Raw genomic sequence first — 7,500 nt, 5'->3', positions numbered from 1 at the left:
AGACCTGGTGCACGGAAGCCTCGGGGTAGACCTGGTCTTCCGGGCGCCGGGGTAGACCTGGTCTTCCGGGAGCCGGGGTAGACCTGGAATTCCGGGCGCCGGGGTAGGCCTGTTCTCCTGGAGCCGGGGTAGACCTGGTCTTCCGGGAGCCGGGGTAGACCTGGAATTCCGGGCGCCGGGGTAGACCTGTTCCCCTGGAGCCGGGGTAGACCTGGTGTTCCGGGAGCCGGGGTAGACCTGGTGCACGGAAGCCTCGGGGTAGACCTGGTCTTCCGGGCGCCGGGGTAGACCTGGAATTCCGGGCGCCGGGGTAGGCCTGTTCCCCTGGAGCCGGGGTAGACCTGGTGTTCCGGGAGCCGGGGTAGACCTGGTGTTCCGAGCGCCGGGGTAGACTTGGTGCACGGAAGCCTCGGGGTAGACCTGGTCTTCCGGGCGCCGGGGTAGACCTGGTGCACGGAAGCCTCGGGGTAGACCTGGTCTTCCGGGCGCCGGGGTAGACCTGGTGCACGGAAGCCTCGGGGTAGACCTGGTCTTCCGGGCGCCGGGGTAGACCTGGTCTTCCGGGAGCCGGGGTAGACCTGGAATTCCGGGCGCCGGGGTAGGCCTGTTCCCCTGGAGCCGGGGTAGACCTGGAATTCCGGGCGCCGGGGTAGGCCTGTTCTCCTGGAGCCGGGGTAGACCTGGTGTTCCGGGCACCGGGGTAGACCTGGAATTCCGGGCGCCGGGGTAGGCCTGTTGCCCTGGAGCCGGGGTAGACCTGGTGTTCCGGGCGCCGGGGTAGACCTGTCGTCCTACTCCGGGCCCGGCCTCCGGCCGCCCGGCTGCTGCGGCAGAACTGTCGCCCTGGTGTCCCGGGCGGACCTGCTGTCCCGCGCACGACCCACCCTGCGGCCGCCCGGCGCCAGTCTAGAGAGGGAAGGAGCCGGCCGTTGGGAGCCGGCAGCGCTCCCGCCTCCTCCGTGCCCAAAGCGACAGCGGCCCGGCTCCTGCCTCCGTCTCCGGATCCCTCACTGCCTTCAGCCGCTCGACCCCCCTCCCCCCCACCCCGCTGCCGTCCTGCCCCGGGCTCGGACGGGGCCAGGCCGGGCTGGAGCGTCAAGGAAAGAAGGCCGTCAAAGCAGAAGGCTGGGCGAGAGCCGAAGAGAAGGCTTCTCGGCAAAGGGGCCGCCTCTGCCGTGGGCCCCGGCCCTGCTGGCCGAAGGACCCGCCTTCCTCGGTGTCGGCCCGCTCCTGGCCCTCCCGCCGCTGCGGGTGTGCGAACCGGCCGAGGAGAGAGCGGGCGGGGGACGGCGACGGGGGTGGGGAAAGTAGTCTGCGAGCGGCGCCGGGGAGTCTGATGGGGCAGGGCGGGGCGCCCCCAACCGTCGATGGGCGGAGGCAGGGAAAGTCTTCAGGCGGGGCGCCCCCAACCGTCGATGGGCGGGCTCTGAGGGGGCGGCGTCGGATTGCGAGTGTGTGGAGCCGGCGTGTGTGTCACCGTGCCCCTCTCTCTCTGTCTCTCTCTCCCTCCCTTCCCCCCCCCGCCCCCCCGTCCCTCCCTCCCTCCCTCGCTTCCCTTGCGCGCTGGCCCCACTGAAATTCCGTTCGGCCGGGTAGGGCTGCGCGGCACCCCGGGCGGAGGGGGCTGCTGACGCTGCTTCGACGGCAGGCTGACGCAGGCTGCCTGTCAGCTTGGTCTGGGATCGCTCTGGGTACCAGAGGGAAAGAAATAAAGTTCGTCAAGAAAATTCCTTTTCCGGATCAGTTTCTTGCGCCGAGGGAACAGAAGAGTCGTTCTCTTCGAGAAGGGAGGAAAGGGGAAGCGCGGGAAATGAAACCCGAACCCCAAACCAGACCAAGGGGAACCAAGCCACAAAAAACAAAGGGATAACCCCGTAACTCCTAAAACAAACCCAGAAAACTCGAACCAAAAGTCCCGCAACGCACATTCCCCCACCCCCCAAAAAAACCCACACCGAGCCCCCCCCCTCGCGCCCGCCCCCCCCACCCCCACCAGGCAAAAAAAGGTAAAGCCGGCCATTGAGAAACGCTCTACTACCCGGGTATGGGGAAATACCTCTTGCCATGGCCCCGGAGTAGACTTTTCCTCCGGGCGCCGGGGTAGACCCGTTGTCCGGCCCCCCGGGCTACACCTGGTATCCCGGAGCCGGGGTAGACCTTGTACCCGGCGGCCGGGGTAGACCTGGTATCCCGGAGCCGGGGTAGACCTTGTACCCGGCGGCCGGGGTAGACCTGGTATCCAGGAGACGGGGTAGACCTTGTACCCGGCGGCCGGGGTAGACCTGGTATCCAGGAGCCTGGGTAGACCTTGTACCCGGCGGCCGGGGTAGACCTGGTATCCCGGAGCCGGGGTAGACCTTGTACCCGGCGGCCGGGGTAGACCTGGTATCCAGGAGCCGGGGTAGACCTTGTACCCGGCGGCCGGGGTAGACCTGGTATCCAGGAGCCGGGGTAGACCTTGTACCCGGCGGCCGGGGTAGACCTGGTATCCCGGAGCCGGGGTAGACCTTGTACCCGGCGGCCGGGGTAGACCTGGTATCCAGGAGACGGGGTAGACCTTGTACCCGGCGGCCGGGGTAGACCTGGTATCCAGGAGACGGGGTAGACCTTGTACCCGGCGGCCGGGGTAGACCTGGTATCCAGGAGACGGGGTAGACCTTGTACCCGGCGGCCGGGGTAGACCTGGTATCCAGGAGACGGGGTAGACCTTGTACCCGGCGGCCGGGGTAGACCTGGTATCCCGGGGCCGGGGTAGACCTTGTACCCGGCGGCCGGGGTAGACCTGGTATCCAGGAGCCGGGGTAGACCTTGTACCCGGCGGCCGGGGTAGACCTGGTATCCCGGAGACGGGGTAGACCTTGTACCCGGCGGCCGGGGTAGACCTGGTATCCCGGAGCCGGGGTAGACCTTGTACCCGGCGGCCGGGGTAGACCTGGTATCCCGGAGCCGGGGTAGACCTTGTACCCGGCGGCCGGGGTAGACCTGGTATCCCGGAGCCGGGGTAGACCTTGTACCCGGCGGCCGGGGTAGACCTGGTATCCAGGAGACGGGGTAGACCTTGTACCCGGCGGCCGGGGTAGACCTGGTATCCAGGAGACGGGGTAGACCTTGTACCCGGCGGCCGGGGTAGACCTGGTATCCCGGAGACGGGGTAGACCTTGTACCCGGCGGCCGGGGTAGACCTGGTATCCCGGCGGCCGGGGTAGACCTTGTACCAGGCGGCCGGGGTAGACCTGGTATCCAGGAGACGGGGTAGACCTTGTACCCGGCGGCCGGGGTAGACCTGGTATCCAGGAGCCGGGGTAGACCTTGTACCCGGCGGCCGGGGTAGACCTGGTATCCCGGAGACGGGGTAGACCTTGTACCCGGCGGCCGGGGTAGACCTGGTATCCAGGAGACGGGGTAGACCTTGTACCCGGCGGCCGGGGTAGACCTGGTATCCAGGAGCCGGGGTAGACCTTGTACCCGGCGGCCGGGGTAGACCTGGTATCCAGGAGCCGGGGTAGACCTTGTACCCGGCGGCCGGGGTAGACCTGGTATCCAGGAGCCGGGGTAGACCTTGTACCCGGCGGCCGGGGTAGACCTGGTATCCCGGAGCCGGGGTAGACCTTGTACCCGGCGGCCGGGGTAGACCTGGTATCCCGGAGCCGGGGTAGACCTTGTACCCGGCGGCCGGGGTAGACCTGGTATCCAGGAGCCGGGGTAGACCTTGTACCCGGCGGCCGGGGTAGACCTGGTATCCCGGAGCCGGGGTAGACCTTGTACCCGGCGGCCGGGGTAGACCTGGTATCCAGGAGACGGGGTAGACCTTGTACCCGGCGGCCGGGGTAGACCTGGTATCCAGGAGCCGGGGTAGACCTTGTACCCGGCGGCCGGGGTAGACCTGGTATCCAGGAGACGGGGTAGACCTTGTACCCGGCGGCCGGGGTAGACCTGGTATCCAGGAGACGGGGTAGACCTTGTACCCGGCGGCCGGGGTAGACCTGGTATCCAGGAGCCGGGGTAGACCTTGTACCCGGCGGCCGGGGTAGACCTGGTATCCAGGAGCCGGGGTAGACCTTGTACCCGGCGGCCGGGGTAGACCTGGTATCCCGGAGCCGGGGTAGACCTTGTACCCGGCGGCCGGGGTAGACCTGGTATCCCGGAGCCGGGGTAGACCTTGTACCCGGCGGCCGGGGTAGACCTGGTATCCAGGAGCCGGGGTAGACCTTGTACCCGGCGGCCGGGGTAGACCTGGTATCCCGGAGCCGGGGTAGACCTTGTACCCGGCGGCCGGGGTAGACCTGGTATCCAGGAGCCGGGGTAGACCTTGTACCCGGCGGCCGGGGTAGACCTGGTATCCAGGAGCCGGGGTATACCTTGTACCCGGCGGCCGGGGTAGACCTGGTATCCAGGAGCCGGGGTAGACCTTGTACCCGGCGGCCGGGGTAGACCTGGTATCCCGGAGCCGGGGTAGACCTTGTACCCGGCGGCCGGGGTAGACCTGGTATCCAGGAGACGGGGTAGACCTTGTACCCGGCGGCCGGGGTAGACCTGGTATCCAGGAGACGGGGTAGACCTTGTACCCGGCGGCCGGGGTAGACCTGGTATCCAGGAGCCGGGGTAGACCTTGTACCCGGCGGCCGGGGTAGACCTGGTATCCAGGAGCCGGGGTAGACCTTGTACCCGGCGGCCGGGGTAGACCTGGTATCCCGGAGCCGGGGTAGACCTTGTACCCGGCGGCCGGGGTAGACCTGGTATCCAGGAGCCGGGGTAGACCTTGTACCCGGCGGCCGGGGTAGACCTGGTATCCAGGAGACGGGGTAGACCTTGTACCCGGCGGCCGGGGTAGACCTGGTATCCAGGAGACGGGGTGGACCTTGTACCCGGCGGCCGGGGTAGACCTGGTATCCAGGAGACGGGGTAGACCTTGTACCCGGCGGCCGGGGTAGACCTGGTATCCAGGAGCCGGGGTAGACCTTGTACCCGGCGGCCCGGGTAGACCTGGTATCCAGGAGCCGGGGTAGACCTTGTACCCGGCGGCCGGGGTAGACCTGGTATCCAGGAGACGGGGTAGACCTTGTACCCGGCGGCCGGGGTAGACCTGGTATCCAGGAGACGGGGTAGACCTTGTACCCGGCGGCCGGGGTAGACCTGGTATCCCGGAGCCGGGGTAGACCTTGTACCCGGCGGCCGGGGTAGACCTGGTATCCAGGAGACGGGGTAGACCTTGTACCCGGCGGCCGGGGTAGACCTGGTATCCAGGAGACGGGGTAGACCTTGTACCCGGCGGCCGGGGTAGACCTGGTATCCAGGAGACGGGGTAGACCTTGTACCCGGCGGCCGGGGTAGACCTGGTATCCAGGAGCCGGGGTAGACCTTGTACCCGGCGGCCGGGGTAGACCTGGTATCCCGGAGACGGGGTAGACCTTGTACCCGGCGGCCGGGGTAGACCTGGTATCCCGGAGCCGGGGTAGACCTGGTCTCCGTCCGCCCGGGTAGACCTGGTGTCGCGGCCGCCTGCGGAAGTTCACCAAGGGGTCGCTGTTCCAGGCTGCCTCCGGCTATGTCGACGTAGCGGTCGGCCTGCGCTGGCGCACCCTCCCGGTCGACTTCCACTCGTCTCCTTGGAGGCGTCGGCGGCCTTGGACTTATCTTTCCGTATATTGGGAGCGAGGTGACGGGCCGCGTCCCCGCAGGTTTCCAGGGTGCCTGCGTCGCAAGGCGGAGGATAGGGCGGCCGCGCCGCGCGGTCGTCGGGGCAGAGCGAGTGCCGCCTAGGCCGGGTGAGCCGCGTGGCTTGGTCCCGGTTCCCGTCCTGCCCAGGGCGCTCTTTCGGGGAGAGCTGCCCGAGAAGCCAGAGAGAAGAGAATGGGCAGTGTGAAGGGCCACCAGAGAGAGAGCCGAGAGCCGAGAGAGACGGCCCGAAAGACCGTGTCGAGAAGCCGCTCGCTGGCCGCAGCGAGGCGGTGAGAAGCCCCGCGTGTGTGTTGCTCCGCTCCGGTCGGCTGCCGTGCCGGCCCGGTTGAAGGGGGGGCGGCCCCCCTGGGACGATCGGTGGCAGGTGAGGCGGCGGCGCCTCGTCCCTTTTCCGCCTGGCCTTAAGCCGGGGCCCGCTCCGGCAGGCATTTTTCCGGCAGCCGGTCCGGTGGCAGTGGCCGGCAGCCGGGGGTCGACGCGGCCGGGCTTTTTTTTTCCCCGGCCCTCGCCCGAGAGCCTCCTCCCCGAGCAAGGCCCGGCCAGCCCGCCGCGGTGGCGGCGCCCGGTTCCCCCGCTCCCGACCTGTTTGCCAGCGTGTCCGTGTCGGAAGGGCAGCGGTGGGGCGCGCGGCCTGGCCTCGGCATTCGCCGCGTGGCCGGAGGGGCTCGGTGACGGCGGTCGCCCGATGAGCCGTGGAGCCGGGGTGGCGGCACCCCGTCCCACCGGCGCGTGCTGTTGAAGTCACCCCCTTCCTCGGCCTTAAGCCGGGGACCCGCCTTGCGGGCGGGCTGTTTTTTTCGCGGGCAGAGAGGGGCCGGCCGCGGTGGCCGGCCCGCCCTAGCACGGACCGAAGCCCCCGGCAGAGAGCAACCCCCGGAAGGTCGCGGGCGAGGCGGCGGCGCCTCGCCCTTCCTCGGTCGTGGCGACCGAGCCCGCTTCTGCCCCGGGCGGTCCGTTGCTATTTTTTCAAGGGCGTGTGCGGGTGCTGTGGGGGGCCCCCGCCCGCCCGGCCTCCGATGGCCTTTTCCTCTCGCGGCCCTAAGCCGCGGCACCGAGAAGCGTGCGGGCCCACGAAAGCCGAGGTTGTGTGGAGCCGGGGGCCCGAGCGAGCCCCGAGCCGAGCGATGCCGGTGGGTTTCGAAGGGGGGGGCAGTGAGAAGGCGGCGCGCGCCTCGCCCCCCCCCGGGCCCCCGGCGCCCGTGGTTAGCACGGGTCCTTGTGGGCCGCGCACGCCATGTGCCTTTTTTTTTTTTTTTTTTTTTTCCGTTGATCGGTGCCGTACCCCGGCTTTTCCGAAGGGGAGAGAAAGAGAGGCCGAGAGAGAGAGAGAGAGAGAGCGCGCCAGCCGCGGGGCGGGCGAAAGCCGGTGGCACCTTTCTCGAACGCTCGGACGGGTTCCCTGGGCGGAAAAGGGTGAAGGCCATCCCCACCCCGGCCCGGCGGTCCCGTCCTTCCGTCGTCCGGCCAGGAGAGCCGTTGTCCGCGGGCGGGTGGCGGCACCCCCCCGGTCTACCCTGTGCCGGGACCGATCCGCGAGCGGATCGGTCCGGGGACGCGTGTCCCCGCTCGCACGCGTGCGGAGCCCCCAAGCCCGTCCGCTCTCGGCCCAGCCGCACCCGTGGCGGCGCCGGCCGGTGGGGCGTGCGCCTTGGTGGGCTGCCGTGGGGCCGTGGTGTGCGTTGCACGCTTTCGGCCGGGCGGTTCCGCGGCTGCTGGGGCTTTGCCTCTGCGCTCCGCTGCCTCCTCTGCCCTCGTGCAGCCGCGTCCGCCCCGATCGATGAGGCTTTTCGGGTCGCGTCGGAGAGGGCCCCCGGCCGGCCG

Source organism: Lonchura striata, unplaced genomic scaffold (genome assembly GCF_046129695.1).
Source record: "Lonchura striata isolate bLonStr1 unplaced genomic scaffold, bLonStr1.mat Scaffold_162, whole genome shotgun sequence".
Classification (NCBI taxonomy): Eukaryota; Metazoa; Chordata; class Aves; order Passeriformes; family Estrildidae; genus Lonchura; species Lonchura striata.
Note: the sequence above shows the minus strand (reverse complement) of the source record.